The sequence below is a fragment of the Columba livia genome, chromosome 4 (genome assembly GCF_036013475.1).
Source record: "Columba livia isolate bColLiv1 breed racing homer chromosome 4, bColLiv1.pat.W.v2, whole genome shotgun sequence".
NCBI classification, from domain to species: Eukaryota; Metazoa; Chordata; class Aves; order Columbiformes; family Columbidae; genus Columba; species Columba livia.
In genome coordinates this window covers 35,768,577-35,793,341 of record NC_088605.1, presented here as the reverse complement: position 1 = coordinate 35,793,341, position 24,765 = coordinate 35,768,577, and the positions used below count along the sequence as shown (strand labels likewise).

General features: G+C 36.8%; 1 protein-coding gene across 21 annotated transcripts in view; it reads left to right on the top strand.

Moving 5' to 3' along the window:
- Positions 1-24,765, top strand: part of TENM3 (teneurin transmembrane protein 3) — a 1,347,463-nt gene that overhangs the window by 648,609 nt on the left and 674,089 nt on the right. The gene's annotated exons all lie outside the window — the stretch shown is intronic.

Below are 24,765 nucleotides of genomic sequence, written 5' to 3'. Positions count from 1 at the left end.
ATCTCATAGAGTTTTATAAGTATTCATTTTTAAATAACTGTTAGTTTAATTTCAACCTCCTACAGTGTTTTTTACAGAATGTTACTATTTTCCACAATATTAATTTATTTTCCACTGTAATCTAGAGTATTAGATGAGTATGACTGTCTCCATTTCACTAACTTACTGATTTTACTCATGGAGACAACATGTTATCAAATCAAGATCACATAATATATCTATGACAAATATGAAATCATATGCAGATCTCCTGATCTCGCTTTCTATGTGTGTTGAAAGACAAGACTCATTTAACTGAAGCCTTGCAAAAATTAGGCATCTGGTTTTATTTCTGTAGTGAAGGCCAAGACAAGCACTTCCAAAGTATAAGTCATCCTATCACAAAACATTGACAAGTAAAGTTTTGCAAAAGTCAGGGTAAAACATTATTTGCCCTTCAACTAACTTAGGCAGTTGAGAAGGTAAATGCTTTGGCCCGGCTCCATGAAAATGTTTCATGGTCCACTATATCTTGCTCATTGGTGTAGCAAGGGAATGAGACTGTTGCTTCTAGTATACTGGGTTTTTATTCTTTGATGGAAATTTTGATTTAGAATTGTTGAAACTACGCCACTCATCAGGACGTAGTGGTAATGCTACTTTCACAACTTCAAGTAAAAGCAAATATAAACAGAATAAACAGTGTGATCTATGTGTTGGATGGGTGAAAAAGTATATTTCTAAGATTTTCATTAATTGTGAAATAAGACATTTGTTTAAACATTTTTGGCACTTTTTTTTTTTTTTTTTTTTTTAGGAGTAAAAGTGTAGACACAAGAAAATACTCATTTCTCCAAAACTAACCACAGAACAGAGTTTGCAATATAGTCTCTTTTATGTGGATTGACATAGCTGTCAGCTCCTCTCTGCTTTATGGGTCTTGGGCTTAGCCAGCACAGGATGCACTCCTGAAAAGATCCTGAACTATTCAATAGAAACAAAATGCATGAAACCAGATGGAATTTATTCAAATAACTGTTAAAATTTAATAAACAAAAAGACTCCCTTTGGTTCAGCTTGCTACAAACTGTAGAGTTCCATAACAAGCTGGAATGTTTTAGCCATACATATGTTAGTCAAACAAAGTTTTGAAGAATGTAACTTTCTATTACAATTTTTAACCTATTCCCAAACATATTTCATGGCTTTTTTTTTCCCATATCTGTTCTTGATCCCTATCTAAGGGGTTGTTTCAGACCACACTAGAAAAGTCTGACACCAGAGGGTGCAGAGGTGACATTCCGTGTCTCCAGCTCAACACCCCTAGGGTAGCCTGACACATATATAGTCTCAAATTGAGCTGGGGAAGGTTCAGATTGGATATTAGGAAAAATTTCTTCATGGAAAGGGTTGTGAAGCTGTTGAACAGGCTGCCCAGGTAAGTGGTGGAGTCTCCATCCCTGGAGGTGTTTAAAAGACATGTAGATCAGGTTCTTAGGGACATGATTTAGTGCCCAAGTTAGACTGTGTTTGGACTTCATGATCTTGAGGGCCTCTTCCAAACAAAATTATTCTTTATATAATCAGGAGAGGTGCTCTTGCATTAACCTTTTCCACTCTCAGAGGATAAAATTATAATGAAGCAACAAAAACAGATAATGAGGCAAGGAGAACACAATTCTTCTGTTTATAGCCAAGAATGAGGGGGGGGAAGGGGGGGGCAGGCAGTGGGATGACTTAGTGCAGATTTTCAATCAGGCATTACAGATCCAAATAATAAATGGAGTAGATGTAAATGTAATTAGAAGTAAACCTGTACATGCCCCTGGAGATAACACCCAGAATGGCATTTTTTTACCTGTAAGAAACTACTTCTCCACAGCAGCTCCATTGCAGTTTCTAGAAATATGGAAAAAAAGGGAAGATCAATTATATGGTGGAACGACTAAGCAGATAAGTCAAAAGGCATGGATAAAAAGAGCAACCACAAGTAAATTTGTATAAACTGAGTTAAAAGCAAAAGAGAATCTGGCTACAATGGAATTCGCCCCTTAAAAGAAGAGATAGTATTGGTTAGCTCAAAAAAACAAAGATAAAAGTAAAGCAAAATTGCATAGGCAAAAGGCTATTTCTCAACAGCTGCATGTTGCAAAAATGACATAATGTTAATAGTTTTCCTTTGGTTGTCATGTTGACAATTTGGACACACCAAAGCTTGCGTTTATACCGAACTTACATCAGTGCATTTTGAACGCCAAAGCCCTCAGCCATCTCAGGAAGTTTTAAAGCTTTTTTTTTTTTTTTTTTTTTAACCTGAATTAAAGTTACACTGTAAATTATTATTTAAAAATCAATCATCATTAATTATCTGTTAAAGGGATGTCTGCACGTTCTTATTCTTCAGTCTTCATTAACATGTAGGAAAGCAAATATCCCAGAGGATGTGCTGCATGTGTTGCCATGTTTTACTCATGTCTCCCTGGATTTCTTAATAGCTCTAAACAATAGGTTTCTTCAATGGGAAGCATATGTCCCGAAGGCTTTTTATCAGAATGCTTCAGATTCAATCAAAAGGCACAATCTGAGCAGCCACGAGCCAAACCAGATTCATCTGGTTAAGTCTCTGGCCCTGGCAATGCACTGCTGGAGCGCCTCTGCAGCACTCAGGCTGTGCCCTGGAGGACTTACTGCGAATTACATTCACACGTGCCTGTTGAAACACACCTGCTTTTCTTAGGCCAAGTGGGTATGGTTTTGTTTTTTATTACTAATTTTTATGAAAATCATAGCAATAAGTCACTTACTGCTTTCAGCAACAGTATCTCTTATAAATATCACAAACATTTTTAGTATTTACTTGCCACACATAACCCAAACCATGTATGTACTGCTTGATTGTACATACAGCAGTTTGAAATTGTTTTCTGATAATACTTTGAAATACTTGATTCAAAAGGAAGGACACCTGTATGAAAGAAATACAATGAAAGGAAATAAAGGCTTTATAGAATCATTTTGTTATTTAGAAAAAAAAAAAATCAAACAAACAAGCAATCAAAACCAAAACCAAAACAAACAACCTGGCACATAAACAATGGGTACAAAATTCTTGATATTCATAAACTGTACTTTACTGTAAAAACAGATTTTGAAAACTGAAGTAGGCACACTACTCTGTTCAGGCTTAATAAGATTTCTTCTTATGGATAACTGATATGGAAAAATCTATAGCATGCCCACTCAAAATGTCACATAGGCTGAATAGCCTACATAAAAGTGTGATGTGATCACCATTCACTCAAACACTCTCTTCAGGTTTCATCAAGTTGAATCCATGCATTTTAAGGTACACTGGAACTCTGCAGACTGCAGTAACCACTTTTGAGTTTTTGCTTCTCTGGAACACAAATTGGCACACTTGTACTCACCCTGCTGACATTCTAGATCCTGCAAATTTGGGGGTTTTCTTCTGACATCTGCGTGTAATCCAGCCTTCTCTAGCACATCCTGGGTAGCTTAATAGAAGGACTGCAGAGCCAACAAGCTTTGTGTTCACCTTAATTTTATAGCTCACTCCTTTGGAGAAGTTATTGGAAAGAGTTTGAGCTAAGATAAGATTTGAGATAAGTTCCAGAAAAGTTATCGAAAAACGTTTCCCTTTAGTTCATATAACCAATAGAGACATATCATGAAAATCATGAACACCTAATAGTAAACACTTTCCTACTCAGATTTCCTTTTTTTCTTGAGAATTCTGCATTTCGAATCGAATTTCTCTAAGGAACTCAGTTTATTTCCTTTCTTCCACTTGACTTCTCCAAACATAAATCTTATCAAAATTTATAATTTCTATTTTCTTTTGTTTAGTGATACTCTAATCAGATTAATTGCATAATCAATGTTTTTGCTTATCCCACTTGCAGTTAAAATCCATTGATAGGTCAACCCAACAGAAGTTTAATTGCTTTGCCCATGCTCTGCATGGTATCTATTTTAATGCTGGTACATAAACATTGAAAAAACACGACATTGCTCTGATTACCAGAGATGCTACTTTCAATTTTTAAAAGTCTCTGGAAAGAAGCTAACCCCATAGATGACAATTTCACAAGATTAAACAGGCAGATTGAATCACAAATATTACTTCATAAAAGTAAAAATGGAGCTCTGTCAGATTTCCTATGCAGCATAGCTCTATGCCAGTTCTCTTCCCTGCAGGATACTCTCCACTCTTTAATGTATCAAAGAAATGGGGGGGAGGTGGAGTGATTGCTTTTTAACTAAAGTATTGATAGTGATTTTACATCAATGTGTTCTGTGAAATCTGCAGTAATAAAGATGAGTGCATTTCTAGCCTGCAAACATAGACAAACTATGATATGATACTCAGCCTCTTATGTTCAAATGTGCAGTTAGCACTGGGTAGTCATAGGAAAACAAACATCTGTGGTATCTCTCTTAAAAGATATATGAGGTCTGTGGAATGATTCTATGAATCCCAAATTAATTCAAACTCTTCATAGTGTTCCTCTGTATAAGCATGAAGTCCCCAATATACCTTGACAGATCTAGACTCTTAGTGACCCTTGGCATCAAAGAGCAACCCGTTTGACAAGTAACATGGCCCCAAAACTGCTTCTAGTCATGAGTTTCCAAAAGGTTGAATTCAGTTTTTATCATTAGAACCTTCTATATTCTTTAATTTCTGAAAAAAAAAAAATATTTAACTGATCCCCCAAAACCTTTTGTGTCATTATGAGAATTGTAAATGCATGGCATTTATTCAGACTACGACTTTATGCTAACATGTCTTTTAATAACTGGAGAAAAATTAAACCCAAGTCAAACCTTGGAAGAAGTTTATTAATATACCACTTTGATTTTGGATTGTGGAACAGCTGCAGCTGTGGCTCTTCAGCCTTAGATCTTCATGACAAGATGAAGACCAAAATACAATTAAAGAGGTGGAGTGGAGAAAGAAAAGAAAATAAAAAAATATATAATTTGGGCATTGATAACAGTACAAATATTCAAAGCATGCTCATTAAATGAAACTCAGTAAGTTGTCTTGGTGACAACTGCAACGACTAAATTCTTTTATTCAAGTGTGAAGAAGCTCTGCAAATTTCTTTTATTTTTTATCTTCATTTTCACACTTAAATTGTCATAAGGATGAATCACCCTTATGAGTCATACAATGTATTTCATCCAATAAGTCTACAAAGTATGCATTTCCACAGCCTTGTGTCCGTTTTGATAGTAGTAATACAAATTTTTTCATGTAAATAAGTTTTCCCTCAAAGCTAAACTGTAGACCAAATTGCCAACCTATTTATTTTTTAATAAAGTTATAGTTTTATTGTATTTTTTCAATTCTTGAGGACAATAGGCCACAAACTTTAATCTCACCAGCTTCAAGGTGAGAAAAATAAGCAGATTTACAGTATATAAAATAAATTGGTGATGCCTGCATTCCCAGAATGCCCAGTTTGCTAATGTCAGTATCACAAAACCACTACCAGAGGTGCTCCTATCCTAGAAATCAAGAAACATATTGGGACCTTGACTTAATTGGACTACAAAGACAGACATCTTCAGCTTATAACACTGGTCCTTTCGGGGGAGAACACATTGGTTTAATATTGTATAATTTGCAGTATTCTTATTAATCTTCTGAAACAATTATTTAAATCTCAAAGCTGCCATTTTGGTATTTTCATAAGAACTAAATCAGTTTTTAAAAAGTCAGAAAGTTGCTTTCTCTGTTTCTCTCCTTTTGATTGATTATCTATGGTTCCACAGCATATTACATGATCACAGCAATGTTCTTTGGAGATATAATCATCAAAGAGCATTACTCAGCTGGTGAAGTACATGAGAGGAGTTTAAATAATGAAACAGAACAGGGGGCCATTAAATATATTTTTTGTTGTTTTCTGTGCTTGGAGGCTTGTTTACAAGGTAGGGGGTATGCTGTTTAAAATAAAATTTAAAAAAAAAAAAAAAAGGCAAAAAAAAGGCAAGACACTCAAATTGTACCAGCCAATCCATCTGTTCAGAGTGGGAGCCCTGCAGAGGCTGGAAGGTTTATCAGTGCTCATTTGGCTCTGAGAGGTGTGTATTCCCAGTGGCTCAGAAAGATCTGGTTCCTATGTTAGTAAGTGTATTCCCAAAACAGATGTTTAATTTTTAAAGTTATATGGTCCTTGTAATCCAAGTTATATAGTGCAGAATATTTTATAAAGCCTGTTTCTGTGTAGCACATCAAATATAAAAGATTGGAACTGTTAATTAAGATTGGAGATCAGGAAGCAAAGTGTTCTAACATGTATGCCCATGAATTGTAGCTGAGTTGAAAAGTAACTGCTCGTGTATCGATAATTGCCATGGCTCAGTTTGGCAGACCCCTATTGTTATCAAAGTTGCAAGGCTGCATCTTAAACTGTTCAAACATGAGTCTCCAACATTCATGTCAAGAAAGGCCAGCTGCTCTGTTAAAATTCATTGCTTGATTTTTAAAAAAATGTATATCTTCTTTCTGGTTTTGTTTGTTTGTTTGGGGGCTTTTGTTATTTTTTGTTATGTTTGTTTGTTTGTTTTTCTGTGTGTGTGTTTGTTTCTTTGTTTTTGTTTTGAGAAAATGGTTCCACAATTTTCTTTTTAATGCAAGTTTCAGCCACTAATCTAAAGTGTCTGATACTGAGTCTGATACTGGCCCAGTATTACTTTTATATCTATCTGTAGAAGTAGAAGTAATCCCTATGGAAGTCTATGATTCTTATTTTCACAGAATCACATAATTGACTGGGTTGGAAAAGACCTCAGAGATCATCGAGTCCAACCCTTCGTCCAACTCTAGTCCGTTTACTAGATCATGGCACTAAGTGCCATGTCCAATCTCAGTTTAAAAACTTCCAGGGACGGCGAGTCCACCACCTCCCTGGGCAGGCCATTCCAATGCCTGACCACTCTCTCTGTAAAGAATTTCTTTCTAATATCCAGCCTAAATTTCCCGTGGCAGAGTTTAAGCCCATGCCCCCTTGTCCTATTGCTAACTGCCTGGGAGAAGAGATCAATCCCCACCTGGCTATAACTTCCCTTCAGGTAGTTATAGAGAGTGATGAGGTCACCTCTAAGCCTCCTCTTCTCTAGACTAAACAACCCCAGCTCCCTCAGCCTCTCCCCATAGGTCTTATGTTCAAGTCCCTTCACCAGTCGTGTTGCTCTTCTCTGGACCCGCTCCAGCACTTCAATGTCTTTCCTGAACTGAGGGGCCCAGAACTGAACACAATACTCCAGGTGTGGCCTCACCAATGCAGAGTACAGGGGAAGGATCACTTCCCTTGTCCTGCTGACCACGCTATTTTTGATACAGGACAGGATACTGTTGGCCTTCTTGGCCACCTGGGCACACTGATGGCTCATGTTGAGCTTCCTGTCAATTAGTACCCCCAGGTCCCTTTCTGTCTGACTGCTCTCCAGCCACTCTGCACCCAGCCTGTAGCGCTGCAGGGGGTTGTTGTGACCAAAGTGCAGCACCCGGCACTTGGCCTTATTGAACTTCGTCCCACTGGAATCAGCCCATTTTTCCAGTCTATCCAGATCCCTCTGCAGAGCCCTCCTGCTTTCCAGCAGGTCGACACTCCCTCCCAACTTGGTGTCATCAGCAAGTTTGCTGATGATGGTCTCAATCCCCTCATCTAAATGGTCAATAAAGATGTTAAACAGGACTGGACCCAACACTGACCCCTGGGGAACACCACTAGTGACTGGCCGCCAGCTAGATGCAGCCCCATTCACCAGCACTCTCTGGGCCCGGCCCTCCAGCCAGTTCTTAACCCAGCGTAGAGTACACTTGTCCAAGCCATGGGCTACCAGCTTTTGCAGGAGTATATTATGGGAGACAGTGTCAAAGGCCTTGCTGAAGTCCAGATAGACCACATCCACGGCTTTCTCCTCATCCACCAGGTGAGTCACCTGATCATAAAAGGAGATCAGGTTGGCCAGACAGGACCTGCCCCTCCTAAACCCATGCTGGCTGGGTCTGATCCCTTGTCCATCCTGAAGGTGCTGTGTGATTCCATTCAGGATGATCTGCTCCATAACCCTGCCAGGCACCGAGGTCAGGCTGACAGGCCTGTAGTTGCCAGGGTCAGCTCTGCAGCCCTTTTAGTGGACTGGGGTAACATTGGCCAATTTCCAATCATATGGGACCTCCCCAGTGAGCCAGGACTGTTGGAAGATGATGGAGAGCAGCTTGGCAAGTTCTTCTGCTAGCTCCCTCATCACCCTAGGATGGATCCCATCTGGTCTTATAGACTTGTGAGGATCCAGATGGCTCAGCAGATCACCAACTATTTCCTCCTGGAATACAAGGGGCCTATTTGGCTTCCTATCTCTGTCAACCACCTCCAGAGATGAATTGTCCTGAGGGCCACCTATCTTACTGGTAAAAACTGAGGCAAAGTAGGTATTAAGTACCTCAGCTTTCTCCTCATCTTTGTTAACTATATTTCCCTCAAAGTCCAACAGAGAATGGAGGTTTTCCTTGCCCCTCCTTTTGTTATTAACATATTTGAAGAAGGACTTTTTATTATCTCTGACAGAATTGGCCAAATTAACTTCAAATTGCACTCTTGTTTCCCTGATTTTTTTCTGCATGATCTAGCTATTTCCATAAATTCTTCATAAATAGCCAGTCCTTTTTTCCACAGTCAGTAAAGTCTCTTTTTACTTCTGATTTCATTCAGAATCTCTCTGTTTAGCCAAGCCGGTTGTCTTCCCCGCCGGCTAGCCTTTCGGCACACTGGTATAGCCTGCTCCTGTGCACTCAAAACCACCTGCTTGAAGCATGTCCAACCCTCTCGGGCCCCCTTGTTTTTAAGCATTGTTTCCCAGGGTATACTCTGAACTAGACTTCTGAATAGGCAAAAATCTGCCCTCCGGAAGTCCAGTGTAGAGGTTTTGTTAATGGTTCTCCCTGCATCTCTGAGTATTGAAAATTCTATTATTTCATGGTCGCTATGCTCCAGGCGGCCTCCAACCACTACATCTCCCACCAGCCCTTCTCTGTTCGTAAACAGTAGGTCTAGCGGGGTCTTGCCCCTGGTAGGCTCATTTACCAGCTGCTGAAGGAAATTGTCCTCTATACACTCTAGGAACTTCCTAGACTGCCTCTTCTGTGCAGTATTGAGCTCCCAGCAGATATCCGGCAGGTTAAAGTCACCCACAAGAACAAGGGCCATTGATTTTGAGACATCTGCCAGCTGCTTGTAGAATAATTCATCTCCTCCATCGTCCTGGTTGGGTGGTCTATAACAGACACCCCTGAGGATGTCAGCCTTGTTGGACTTCCCCCTGATTCTGGTCCACAGGCACTCAACCTTGTCACTGCTGACCTCAAGTTTAACAGAGTCGAGTGACTCTCTAACATATAAAGCCACCCCTCCACCTCTCCTACCCTGCCTATCTTTTCTGAAGAGCTTGTAGCCACACATAGCAGCACTCCAGTCATATGAGTCATCCCACCATGTTTCTGTGATGGCAACTATGTCATAGCTTTCCTGCTGCACGATGGCTCCTCTTGTTTGTTGCCCATACTGCGTGCATTAGTGTACATGCACTTCAAGTGGGCTGCTGATTTCACTCTTAATTCGGGCTTTCCATCCTTAGGCTGATCTTTGGAGAGCCCAGTTTCAATCCCTTCCCCCTTCAAACCTAGTTTAAAGCCCTCCTGATCAGCCCTGCCAACTTATGGGCTATAGTCCTTTTGCTCTCCCTAGAAGGATGAAGCCCATCTGATTTGAGGAGACTAGGTACCACGGAGTTTGCCCCATGGTCACAAAACCCAAAATTTTGACGGTGACACCAATCCTTAAGCCACCTGTTGATGAGATGGGCTTTTCTACTCCTCTCTTTATTTAGCTCCTCATCCATCCCAGCTAGCACAGGAGATATCACTTGTGCTCCCGTCCCATGAACTGACCAACCCAGTGCTTTAAAGTCTTTTTTAATTATCTTGGTACTTCTGTTGATGTCCTCGCTGCCAGCTTGGACTACTAACAGGGGATAGTAGTCTGAGGGCTGAATTAGCTCCGGAAGTCTTCTATTAATGTCCCTCACCCTGGACCCAGGAAGGCAGCAGACCTCCCTGTGGGATGGGTCTGGGCGACATCTAGGGCCCTCAAGACTATATCTGTCTCCCATTCTTTCCGTGTAAAGGGACTTCATGTACAAATTGTGCACAAACAAAATTAACTTGCCCTTAGTGAATAAGGAGATTTTACGAGTGCAAATTAGATCCATTAGAGTCAAACAGTAAAAACATTGCAAGTGAGATCAGAATGAAGGTTACTGTACAGATCACTGCTGTTAATAATCAAATCATTTAAAAAATCAGGAAGGTGTGAAGCCTTTGAAGAGACCTGAAACCAAAATTCATAGAATCCAGTGCTTTATTATCCTTAATAAAAAATACTAAGGCAGGAAAAGATGTGTGTGTCTGAATCCAGCTATGAGGATGTTTGAGTGGATTCTTGCTACTATCATCCTATAAACTAAATGGTAAAATTGGTAAACTAGTGTATTTACCAGCCTTTGCTGACTGAGGTTTAATCAGCTGAAGTATATATACAAAGAACTTTCATTGTGGACCTACATTCTCAACTTTTACCTTTTTTTTTTTTTTTCGGTCAGCCTAACATTGTCACTTATTTGTAGGATTTTATCTGATGTTGTTTGAATTGTACATATGTGGAAAAGGGATTTAAAATTCTACAGTTGAATTTGGAGTCATTTCACATAAGTTTTTATACTTGCTTATTGAAACACTAATGGCTAGGTATCAGGTAACAACAACTTTGACCTTAATATAGACCATGTAATAGTTGTTGTGACATGTGGAAAAATAGTAACTTGGACAGAGTGAGTTTAATTCATCTTTTCAGATGAATATGTACACAGAATTTTTATGCATGTGGCATTTTTATTACTGAAATAACATTAAATTGATTTTTTTATTTTTGAAAACTTTATATTTCATATACAGTGAGAAATTGATTCTAAATAATAAATCAAAACCCACATCCTACCAATCAAGAGGCAAGAATGCAAGGCATGAAAAACCTTCTGATTTAGCATAGAGCAGTTTTTCGTGTATAACTGCTGTCCTCTGATCAAACCATACTTTTTAACCTCAAACAAGGAGGAAGAAAAAAAAATGTATTAATAAAAAGGACAGCTAGAACATCCTTTAATAGGGATGGAAATTACTTGATGTAGAACTTAAAAAAAAAAAAAAAAAACACGCTAGGTGTTTTTTGAGCTACTGTTCAATCCTGCAGGTAAACTGTGCAGCTCAAAAGTATGCAAACCGTGTTGTATCAGAAAGAATACAGGAAAGTGAATACGGACTTGGGAAAAAAAAAAAAGCCTATATCTTCTAACTGGGGCAAATACAAAAATAATTATAATTACATGTCTATGGAAATGGCCACATTTACGCTGCTTGTTAAACAGAAATATTTTCTGAAGCAGGATGCTTTTTCCACTTGCCTAATCTTAGCAGATGTGGATCTGAAAGTTATCCATATTGATACACTGAAAAAATTCCTAGCCTTCCTTTTTTTAGTAAATGTAAATTCTAACTCACTCACACTGCTGATGGTATCAAACTGTATGAGGATTTAAGACCAACAGACACGCCAACAATATAGGACTTTTTACTCTATACTTTTTAATCTTATTGCAAACTGGTGGGAAAAAAATATTTTATCTGTGTCATCGTTGCTTCAAATCTCGCAGATAAAGTCCAGACTAGTATTTGACTGGTTAGCCAGCCTCCTACCAAGGTTAGAGGTGAGGGCTAAGAAACTTAGTTACTAGAAAGGGTAGAGTCACAGTCAAATTTCCTTAAAAATAGTATTTTACAACTATTTCTTTTTAGTGTAATACCAGTTTAGTATTAGGAATAAGGATGAGAAAGTGGGTTTGTATGATAATAATCTTCTCCCTAGGGCATAAGCCAGGGGCAAAATGGCATTCCTCTTACCTCGAAGTTAGAGCAGCAAAATGAGTATGTTTCATTCATGCAACACTTCCATATAGATCCTGACATTCCTCATTTCCTGATGGCAAACTAATCCACTGGGAAACCCAACAGCTATAAAATTTGGCAAATAGCATAAAGGATTGAAGAACACACTTTGAAGAGTTTACAGTACTGTAATCAAAAGAACTGCACTCATCTAGTCTTTCTAGTACATTAAGCATTGTTCTCATTAGTAGTTCAAAAACCTCAGCAAGAAAACATTGTATGCAGTTGTTTCCTTATTTTGTCTGGTGAATAGGAAATAAATAATGGTTACTTTTTTGTTTTGTTTTGTTTTGTTTTGTTTTAGTGCTGCATCCCAAATATGAAGCTGTGGTGTATTAAAGTATTATTTATTTCTGTGTGCCCAGAGAAACATACTTCTTTAAGGAAGGACAGCAGAATGACTAAATGACCCTACACATATTAGGTAATAAATAAGACAGATGAATAATTGAAATTTTGGGCATCAATAGATTAATTTTTATGAGCTAACTTATTTCCAGTAATGATCTTGGGAAGTAATCTCTCATCAGCAAGCTGTGACAGTGAAGTAGAGGATTTTAGACTTTTGTTTAAAGATGTACTAACTGTGCTATGCTCTTGCGTGCTCTGTATTTATACAATTTTCTCCTTCAGTAGCATACAAAGCCAAACAAGCAATACTTACGAGCTATTAAAAGGCCTTTTAAAAACCTCTCAGTTTGATAATTCAAACAACAGCTAATACATTTTGATTTGGCACTGAGCTTTTTCACTTCTTTTAATGCCCTTTTTTAATAGAAAAAAAAAAGAAAGCATTTCAGTGTAAGCATAGATTTTCATAACATGAAAGAGAAATTGATCTTTGGTGTCTGTTGATGCAAACAAGAAAAGTTTGTCTTGAAATGCAATGTTCTTTGGAAGAATTCAGTTATAAGGCCTCTTGGAGAATCTGAATACTAAATGGAAAGGCAAATAAATCACTGGAAAATATTTTACTCTTAAATACAGAGTAACTCGTTGCCTGTTTCCTTGATCTGTATTTAGTATTCTGAGTGTTCCTACATGACTATTTATAAGTCTTTGCTTATCATTCCAGTTTGAAAGCAGTCGGTTCTTCCAGATATGCAGATATGTATAGGGATAAGATGTAGCCTACTGGATTAGGACCTTCCTATTGAGATTTCTGTAAATCCCTTTTTTGTGTATAGAACCAAAAATAAATAAGCATACATTAAATAGCATAAAACCCTAGAAGTGCAACTGGACTATGTGATGCTTTGCATAATATAGATTAGAGCATAAAGACTGTGACTACAAACACTAATTGTTAAGTTCAAAAAACTCTAGAGAAATAATTGCTGCTAGTCTGCATGTCAGAAATTTCAAGTTAAAAAGTCTAACATGTTTAACCAAAACCCAGCTAATTAGAGCAGGAGTAGATCCTGTTCAAAAGCTGAGATGATGTTATACACAATAGGGCTGTTAACTTCAGAAAGCTGAGAGCTGAAGTAATCAAATGAGGAGGCTGATTTTTTTTTCATCTGTATTTCAAGTGAGTTTCAGATCAATATGTTGTTCTATTTGATTCTCGCATTTTTACAGGTAGGGTAGACACCTCTATGAAATAGTACCCACCTCCACTCTAAATCTTAGAAAAGTTCAATCTCATCTGGTCTTTTCTGGGTTCTATAAGGAATTTACTGGCTTTTAGAATTACTCTGGTCAATTCCATATGCTTAGGAATTTTTCTAGTTTTCAGCAAATGATTCTGAAGTCACACTTCCACCATTTTACCTCTAGTCTTAAGAAATCACGTATTGCCACTCTCAGGCTGTATTTGCAAATAGTCTTAATAGTGGCATTCCAGTATCACAGAGGTGCTTTTAAGAGAGCCAGAAGGATCTCAGTTGTGCAAAGGTGTTTACTGTAACGTACACATCATTTGGCTATCAAAACCAGTTAAAAAGGATATCCATAGCAGTAGGACAGCAAAAGTCAATGTTAATTAGAAGCATTGCTGGAACATCATTGCAGAAACAAAAATCAATAGCTGGAGTATCCCCTCGGTCTTATACACGGTTCGTCTCTCATATAAGAAATGAGCTATTTTATTAAAATAGTATGTGAAAGGCTCAATTGCATTTGTACCTGCTCATTAGTAGTTTCATTCTTTGTTTCTGACAAAGGAGATATATTAGATCCTGGTTTGTGAAATTTGTTGAAGCTATTTTGAACTTACTGGACTAGCCATTTCCAAAGAAATTCTGCTTTATAGCTCTTTCCTTATATATTTTGTGGCAAGTTAAAGACTATTAAAAGGGCTGAAATTTCCCCTTAATTCTTCCTCACAACTTGAGTTGAGTTTCTTACTGCACTCTCAGGTTTGTTTTGCCCAAGACCAGCAAAATTCTGAGGCAATTATCATCAGCTTCTTCCTGGTACTTGCTGACTTTCCCAACTTGGCATGTTAAAGTAGAAGGCTTTTTGTACACTGTAGAATGTTTTAACAATCTGAAATGTATGCATCCAAGCAAGAGTGCACTGAGTAGTACCCACTGATTCTTCAGTAGTTTCCTGTCCAGATCTCTGCATTTGGTGTCTTCTTCAGTTGTAAGATGCATATCTCCATCCTCACATGAGAGAGTGGAATTTCTGTTCTATTCTAATTGCACTAAAATTTAGTTTTTAAGTAACAAGACCTAAGAGAGAATAAAAAGGCAGGCTTGTATAGTGAAGAGCAGCAGCATAGGACAGACAACTAAAGAAAGGGATTTTGTTTGTACTGGAGCTATTCAGTGACTATATGAAAACATTAATTTCCCGAAATGGAAACTTGTATCTGTTTATATGCAGGCAAATGTACGTGAAAACAGCAGAATCTGTGGAGTTCCTGACCACAGAAATGTCAAGTATGCCATCTTTACTGTTGTAGCAGAACATTTGTGCACTTGGATAAAGTATGCTTGAGGTGTAAAAGGTAAATGGTGAGAGTCTTTTAAAAAGAGACAAAATAAATATCATTAATCCTTGGTTTTTATTCATAAACTGTAATGAATGCAGTATTCTTTACTGTGGAAGAAAAATTCAAATAATTCATTGAAATATCTACAATAATAAATGTACAGATTCCAAATTACTGTTCTTAATGGCAATTAATTATTCTTTGTATAGTTATCATCAGTACGCATTGAGGAAGGTTAATAGAAATGATCAAAAAGTGACAGATAAGAGCTAAACACACTTTACTATTCCAGACATGGTTTGAAATAGATTTTGAAAGGAAAGATCTGAAATTATCAACAGCTACTAATAGAAACAAAAAAGGAAAACCTTATTGCCACTATGTGTGGGTCCTTTTTACAACCACCCCAGCTCACTTTAAATTATTCTTCCATTAACTCACTGTACTGCCTACTTCTAGCCCTTGCTGAGCAAACTTCAAGAGCTGCACCCAGCAGGTGTCCTGTAGCTCAGAACAGGAAGCACTTTGGTTCTCTGTATTCATGGGGAGAAGTGGGAGGAGGGAGAAAGTCCATAGGAAGGAAGGAAGGAGGGAAGGAGTGAAGGAAGGAAGGAAGGAAGGAAGGAAGGAAGGAAGGAAGGAAAGAAGGAAGGAAGGAAACCTAATGCATAGGTTACTAATAGCTGTTCTGTATTAAACTGAGCACGAAAATGAAGCATTTTACTTATGGTTAGATTGAGTGGATCTATTTCCTTCACAATAGTTTACTTATTTTTGTATTACTGGCATTGTTCTGGATGCATTGACTAGGCAATTAACTGGTTAATACAATGTTAAATTCCAAATACAAAATAGCTTTTCCTTTGTATGCACTTGATGACACATGGAAAATTTAGATCAAAGAGTTGTTCACTGAAATAGTGTGGAACCCTTCTTTCAAGTGCAGCAGCAGCTTTGACTTGACCCATTCACCTTTATTTCCACTACACGGCCAATTGTATTTCTTCACTTTCAGCACTGAACTAAAATTTCCGGTCTTCCTTGTACTTAGCTGTGCAATTCTTCCTGAGCAGATATTTGACCATTCACGATTTCTTCATTGACTGTATTGATGTTGTAACTTTTGTGAAAGACATTAAGTCCTCACAACTCACACATTCAAATGAAAAGATAAAATATTTATCTCTATACATATTGTATTAATGTACAAGAAAACATAAGCTTTATGAAAAAAAAAAATACAGTCAGTGAGATGGAGGGAAATAGAACTGACAAATGCTTTTAGTCTTCTTCCTTCCTCAATAAGAATATGAACATTTAAATGTATGCAGCAGAAGCAGATGAAATTACATTCTCTGACACTTTATAACTCTGAAACAGATATGTGATTGATTGCAGGGTGGCGTAGCTGCTGGCATTTTTTGTCGGCACATTTTGATGGTGCACTTTTTTAGGTGAACGTCAAGTACATCAGTGACACATACAATGTTTCGGATACTTTGAGTGATTTCAAAGCTAATAATTTATGAGAGCTTTTGGAGTCAGTTATTAGGTTTGTCTCAAGAGAGACTGATTTGTATTTTTTTTTTTAATCTTCAGTTTCTCACTGTATGTTCTGTTTATCTCATCTTATTTTGCTAGAAAACAAATACATAGAACTTTAATTCAGGAATGTCTGCTCAAACTACGTCTCTTCACCTTAACAAGGTTTCCTATATAGAATGCTTGGTCTTGAGACTGCCCATGCAGCAGATAAGTCTAGGAAAAGGTGAAGAATACCTGGAATGAGGCACCACAAATAAACTTAATTTTAAAATAGCTAAAACATACAAGAAAAAGTTTTAAAAAGAAGTTTAATGCCTTAGTTGTGAGACTGTTAGGCTCAGTGTGCTAATACTCTCTGGCAGGCTGAATCTTCCCACATCTACACCAATATAAGTCAGAAAAAAACAACACCAAAATTGACCCCATTGATCTAGCATTTCCATAGTTTTCTTCAGGAGTTCAATAGTTGAAATCAAATCAAATACAGTGATTGGGACACTCCAGACAAGTATTAGCTGATAAAAAGTTGAAGGTCTTTCTCTTCCAAAATCCAGTGTGTAAGCAAAACTGAATCACTTGTCTGGAGAATTCTGAAACATAACTGGAAGAATAGTAATGGAATGAAGAAAAGAAAATTAATTAATTGCTACTATAAATTGTATTTAGATCACAATTAGATCACAATGTGACATTAATTTCAAATTAATTTAGAAATATGGAAGAATATAATCAACAAGTCTGGAATGTAAAAATTCTACTGCCTGCATGAAAATTTTGATTGCTAAGTTTTGCCACTAAAATTTTTGCAAAATAATCACATTTTGTGTTCTTATATTCCTAGACATTTCAATTGAAATTCAAGTTCTACTCAAAACAGTCAAACTGAATTATTTAGTATCATGCTGTAAAGCTTTAATTGTTTTAAAACTGGCATTCCCTTTTAACAACACTAACATGTAGATAGACAGTATCTTTTATGCATTTCCTTAAGAATCCAGGTGTACTCAACATAGAGCAGCATCTTTTTGATTAGCCAAGAAGAGAGGTCGAACAGCTACCTTTTCTGTCTTCCACTGGAAGACAGTGGGAGACATGAGATTAGCACAATCCAATTGTTATTTAAGTTATTAATAAAGGACAACTAGCATGTTATATTGTTATTTCAAACAATAAATGAACACTTGTAAGGACACTGCTTGTATTATTCCAAAAGGGAAAGTGTCAAATTTAGTTTCAGCCAAACTGCAGCAGCAGTAGTAAAGCTGCTCCAGGGATAAACTTGGCTCATTGTGTTTTGATTCCAGATATGCCAGAGAATTTCACACATAACTACTACACCTAGAAATCATTCCTCTAAACAATGTGTAGGGTAATTAATCCCACAAAAAATCAAGCTTCATAATGAGAAAAAGTGGTTTATCAGACTTTCTATGACTAGTAGAAGAAGGATTACTGTGTAGCAATAAGACTCAGTGGAAAACCAGGTGACAGATGAATTGCAATGAAATACTCCCATTTTTTGCCTCTGTAGTTTAAAAATACAAACCTCATAGCCACTTGTTTAGTAAAAAACAACGATCTTTCTTCTCATTGTTTTGCTTATAATTAGAATGCTTTCAAAATATTGGTGGAATACTTTCAAAATGCTCACTAGAATTTGGGGGTTTTTAGGAAGTTATTTTCACTGACAATAAATAATGCCTAGTTATTTTTCTAGTAGATTTTAAATATACATTCAGAATCTATGAATTGAAGCAGTCCTGGAAATCACAACAAAATCATTTGCAGCTCACCCACTGTTTTGGTTACAGAAGATCCCTCACCTTTTTACCACAAAACCTGCAAATTTGTGCAGCTGGGTCTGTGAGTGCTTGTGAACTTTCAAATGTAATAGGTGAGCCTTACATATTACAATTGAAAACATGTAATTCAAAATATAAATCAGCAAGACAAAGCCACTGGCAAAAATCCTGAACAAGGTTAGTGTTGTGAAAAAAAAAAAAGAAGACTCCACTTTGAAATTTCTGAATTTGTAAAATATAGATGAGAAATATACATGAAGTGCTTAGCATTGGCTAGCACTCAGCTCTTCCTAGTAACATTCTTTTTGATCACACTAATAATACACTATGAAGTATCACTCTGTGGGATGCAGTTAAAGCCTATTTAAGCCAAAGAAACTACTCACACTCTCGCAGGGGAAAATATCAGACCATTTTTATTTTTACTTCAGTCACTCCAGAAAACTTCATGAGGGATAGTCTTAACCAGTGTTGTAGGGAAATTGCTACCACCAGTAGGTCTGGAAAAAATGGGAGAGAATGAAAGAGTAAACGTGGTGCTGAAAAATACTGAATAAGATGATTCAGAACTAAGTGCTTAAGGCTTACTAGAGCTTCAGTGGCAGAGGTTTATGCAAAGCAGGCAGTTAATAGATATTCTTGTCAGTGATCTTTGTAGAAAATGCAGATTAAAAAATTCCACTCTACCTCCTCTCCCCATTCTCCTCCCCAGCTCCCAAGAGCTAATTTTTCTGCCACTCAGGCCACAAATTTAGGTCTCACTTTTTCAATATTTCTTATCTCATCAAAAATTAATTTAATAGCACTTCATGTTTAAAGCTCCCTGCTTTTATTTTCTTTTGGCTTTTAAGTTGTGACATTTAACTATCTGCCTTTTTTTTTTTTTTTGTCAAAGGAGAAACAATAATAGGAATAGCTTACATATTAAGGGATAGTAGATGTATTCATAAGTAATATGCTTAGAGTATTTGGGATTTTCCCATACCGGGTAAATAGATCAAGTTGAAGAGTCTTCCCTTATGTAATATCTTTACATCTAGGGGGAGAAAAATAATACTAATACTAATACTGTTACCAAAACAGATTCTTGTTTAGGCACTAAGAGACAAATCAAGAAAAGAACCAGAGCACTAAAATAATGAGCTTTGCTATACTGAACTTTTAGTCCTGAGCAGAACAATTAGATGAAGCAGAAAAATAGGATAGAAAATGTATGTCTCTGTCCACTGGAGCCAATTTCTGTTACTCAATATAATTGTATAGCTTCCATAAACAGATCAGACTCCATCTTAATGGGAACTGGCTTCTGAGTGCTTTATTTTCCTTCACCCTACCGTTGCTGTTGGGAGACTGTTCCAGATCTTCACTGCTGTCTGATCATTAAGAATACTTTTAATCTCCAGCCTGATTTTATTAATGGACAATTTATAACATTTTTCTTCTGCCAACAGTGCCCTTTAGTTTAAGTAGTCCTTCTCCTTTCATGGCATATAATTATTTTCCAAACATAATTATTTACAGAAAGTGATTATGTGTCTTCTTAACCACTATACATCTTCTTAGCCATTATTTTGCTAACTTAAAGAGGATAAGCACTTTTACTCATCCTTTGTATGATAGGCACTCTATTACTCTGATCATCTTTTCAGCACCTCTTCAAGCTTGGTTTCCCCTCTGTTGCGTTTGACTAGATTGTATATTCCCTGTACAGGTCCATGCAGAGCTAAACGTCCTCAAACTGGATTAACAAATACTGAACAGAGAACCAACAGAAGTCAACATGCAAATCAGTGATCTACCTTTCAAAACCAACTGAAAAATACTAGTGTTGGAAAACATGTGTCATAACTTATTTTGCTAGATCTGACATTGTACTTGGGCAATAGGAGACTGTTCAGAATACACAGCCCTGAAGTTTGTCTTTGCAGGTTAGTGTCTGTGACTATTCTTTCAAAAAATAAAGAACCTTAGCACCTTAAAAATTTCTATTAGGCAAGGGATAGTTTTAGATGAGTTAAGAGACTGAGAATATAATATTTCTCATTAAATGATGTATGAAGTTTTATCACCACCTTTAGAAGGCTGTAATAGGGGAAGCCAGCCTTAGGGAGGATAAATTAAACAGATTGGTGGAAATGTTAATTAAGCAGCTTCAAGGAAGAAGAGAAGAACAATGTCTTAATCCTTCACAGTAACCTGTGATATTTCAGTATTCTATTACAAGCAGTGAACACGGAAGCAAGGTTTTGCAGAGGAGCAAGTAAACAAGATTGCATCATCCTCTCTCTGGCTATAAAAAGCAGAGGTGGATCAGTGGCTATTTTGGCGGTTCTGGTTGCCATCTTCCAGAATAGGAGCAGAAAAATATAACTTTAAGGACACTTCAAGGTTTATAGATTTGGAGAAGTTTTCAGAGACTAATTATGTGGTCACAAAATCTAAAATCCAGCTGAGATGCTTGAGCAGCCAAGGTATATCCTTCTTTCTGAGGCTGCTGTTTATACTGCATGCTGTTATTTTAAGTCAATAGCATCTTCCCATTATTTGAAGGTAAGCATATTCTCGTATTCTTAAATCTTTTATAGTGGTGAAATTGAATCTAAGTAATTTGGCTCATGCCAAACACTCTGTTCCTTTGGGTCACTATTTAAAGGTGAACTAGCAAACTTCCAGTCTCCTCTGAAGTATGAGGGCCTCATCATAGCTGGATTTTTTTTAAATTGTTACATTTTGTAGAGTTCATTTTCTGAACTGTATTCTGAGCTTCCAGTAAGGGAGAGGAAGAGCCGGAATTGGAAATTACTCAAAGTTTTTTCTAAAGCATAGCATAACCTTGTATATGCAAATTCAATGAGTAGAAAACATCCTGAGGAGATGATAGACATAGGTGTGAGTATTAACTCTCTGAGCCCATGACTACCAGTCTATGAAGTATTCTAAGACAAGAATGCTCCTCTTGCCTTGTCTCAGAGAGATACTCTACTTTGCATGAAAGAATTAAATACTAATTAGCCCAGAAAGAATGCAGATGTGTGGATAGGAAAGTCCATCCTAATGGCTAAATTTTCTGTACAGTAAGGGAAGTTGCTAGTTGCAATTTTTGTTACAAATACTGTTTATGCATTTTACCAGCTGGTTAATAAATGGAACTTTCTTGAACAGCCATCATAGGGGAAAGGATTGGAGTAGTTGAGCCAATAAACTGGAAACGTATTCTGACTTCTCTCTATCACTATGATCTTTGATTATCCTATATACAGTGGAATTGCTACAATAGGAAGGACTAAGAGTTATTGTATAAAAAAGAACGGTAGATTGGGGGTGATAGCTTATGTGATGTGGGTTTGACAGCACTTCAGCAGAAGGCAAAATAGAATCCTTGTCCTCTGTCTTGCAGTGTGAGCTATGAAATTAATAGCAATGTGAGAGGATCATCTGTTTACATTTAGAAGTCTATAAACTCAATATATTCATTGAAGAACTTGATCCTGCAGGCATACTCAGAATGAATGGTTAGCACTTTTTTTTTCCCCCTTTTGGATGCTGGCTATTTAATCATGAGAGACTGATGACAGTTCAAAAATAGGTGTTTTGAACATTAAAACGTTGAGGTAACAAAAAACCCTTTAATATCAAAAAAATGAGATTCCAAAGAAGTTTATAGGTTGTATGCTTTGGCTACAGGGCTTTTATATTTATAATTTTAGGCTCACATGACTGACTTGTTCCTACATATGTATCAGCATGAAAATCAGGTGCCGGTGTCTTTTGCCAACAGTGAGAACAGGGCTAAAAGCAGATTATGTGTTTTGAATGATGCTAACTCTCTCTGCAATAATGTTTTTTGCAGTAATGTTTTTGATACGCTAATGAAACTATACTAGCTAAGTTTTAAACAAAAATTATTTTCTGAGCCTGAATATGGTTCCTAAATCTTTGCACGTTGTTTTGGAAATATCCATTAGAATTTACACGAATTAGTATATCGTTAAGATTCATATGGAGATCTCTCTTCCTCCCCACAATTGTTTCTATTATTTGTCATGAATAGCTAGTACTCTCAAAAAAATGTTAAACCTTCTTCATACCATTTTTTTTTAAAGAAAGATTGAGAACAATATATTAGATTATATTTTTTTATCATGGTATTTTCCCCCAGTTTAGATATGACTAATAACAACTAAATATACAAAGAACGAATCACAGAAGTGTGTTTTAATAAAGAATATGTGCAGAGAACATGACAGTTCAGAATTTGGAGATGACAACCTAAAAGAAAACTGTAATGCCAAAAGCTGAGCTGACTGGCAGGAACATAAGCAAAATGGAGACTGAAACAAAAAGTGAACAGAAATATCATTTTGTCAACAACTTGAAAATGGGAAAGGGAATTCCTAAACTGTTTTGTTTTTTTTTCATTTTTTGTGGTTTTTTTTGTTAAAGGCAACAAATGCCTTAAAGGAAAAATGTGGGATTAAGATCACTTCAAGAACAACTATTTGGATAAGTGGAAAGAGAAGTGTTGACTAGAACAAAGAATAGAAGTGAACTAAAGCATAGACAAAGTATCAAAGAAAGAGAAGGAGTACTGAGAATGACACTGTAGCTATAGTCTAATAGATCAATAGAAACGGAATATGCTGATTTGTCAAACACAAATCAGTTACAAAGACAAGATCTCTTTTGACACTTTTTTTTAAATTTACAAATTGTAATTATACTTGGTTTATAGATTATAATTTATATTTTAAGAATTTAAATTAAAAATATCTATTTTTTTATCATTATTATATTTCTAAGATTGGTGCTGAAAAAATATATTCCAATTTCTCATTTTGTTTTAACATGAAATTCACTAAGTTATTCAGAAATGTATAAAAATCCTTGTGGAAGAAAAAAGCAATTATAAAAACTGCTATTTGCTTTATTAAGTCCGACAGAGGTTAATGTATCAATAAAACGGTACTTTATTGACAAATAAAATGAAGAGCTACCTCAAACACTGCATTTCTAATCATTCATACCATTTTATTTTTCGTATCTTTATTGTAACAACTGAGACCTCAACCCACTGGCACCATCTGGGACAGTGTGTGTGCACAGCCCCATGGTAGTGTCAGCCAGGATCAGGCCTAAAGAGCAGTAAGGACTGGCCACACCAGGTTTGGCTTCAGCTTTGTACACACTTGAGACAGTCCCATAGTGTGACTCCAGCTTGCTGGGCACCTCAAAACACTCCTGCGTGCTGACAGCACGCTCCCACTGGTGTGTAATAGCAGAGCAGCGTTCTGAGGGGCAGCAATACAGCCTTCACGTATCTTCCGAGCTGAAAAAGTAAATACAATTGTGTTACAGGACTACACAAACATGATGTGAGACCCCAAAGTGGTCCAGAAACACAGGCTCCTTAGGTGTATGTAGACTATGTTAACAAGGACCAGAGCCTAAGAGTGCTCACTGGCCCTGTTTAATTTATCACTGTAGACAGTCTCAGATATTTCAAAGACTTGGTTAGAACTTATTCCAAAGTGGCAATGATTTCCAAAGATGTCCCACTGTTGAAAAGTCTAAGTCTTCAGTGACTTTCTGGAGTTAATTTGGATGTTCTGTACACATTTGCGATAATGGTTCAGGTTTTGAGTTAACATCTGGGGAAAATATGTATGAAAGATCAGTTCCATGAGTGTTCCATAGGAGAAACAGACAAATATGAAAATCTTTCTCTTGACACTGAATATGACTGTAGAGCCAAAAATGTGTCAAGTTAGTCTATCTTGAAAACAGAGCAGAAGTGGAATATGGATTTGAGTTTGCAAAAGATGAAATGAGCAGATGTTCTGTCAACAAAGTGATCACTGTGCAACAAATTTTAAAACAAATGGAACCAAGACATTTACAACACTTACACAAATCAGTTTTCCTTCCTTCAAGCTGTAGCTGAGACTGTTCTCATGACCATCATTTTGTTAAACACAGAAATCTAAAAAAAAAAAAAAAAAAAAAGGCATTGAGAGTCTCTTTTGCAGTCCGTATTACCTTTTGTTGCTGAGTTGAGTGAATGAGTTATTTTTATACTTGGTAGATATGCTCTCACCAAGTAAAGGCTTGATCCAAATTTCTCCAGAGCCTATAGCACAACTTGGAAGGAATAATTTCAGTCTCCCTGTAAAATCTGTATCTGTTGCCTTAGGTTATCAATAAGAATATGCGTATGACTAGCTGCAGAATTTTAAGGAGGCTCAGCATGATTTTACAAGGCTTTTTCACAGTGTTGGCTCTTGTTTTCTTTAAAAAAAAAAAAAAAAGAAGCTCTTTGGGTTATCACAGGTAACTGCTGCTGTAGAAGAAAGACTCAAGGGATTTTTATATGAACAAAGAGGGTTCACTGGGCATAACCCATACAT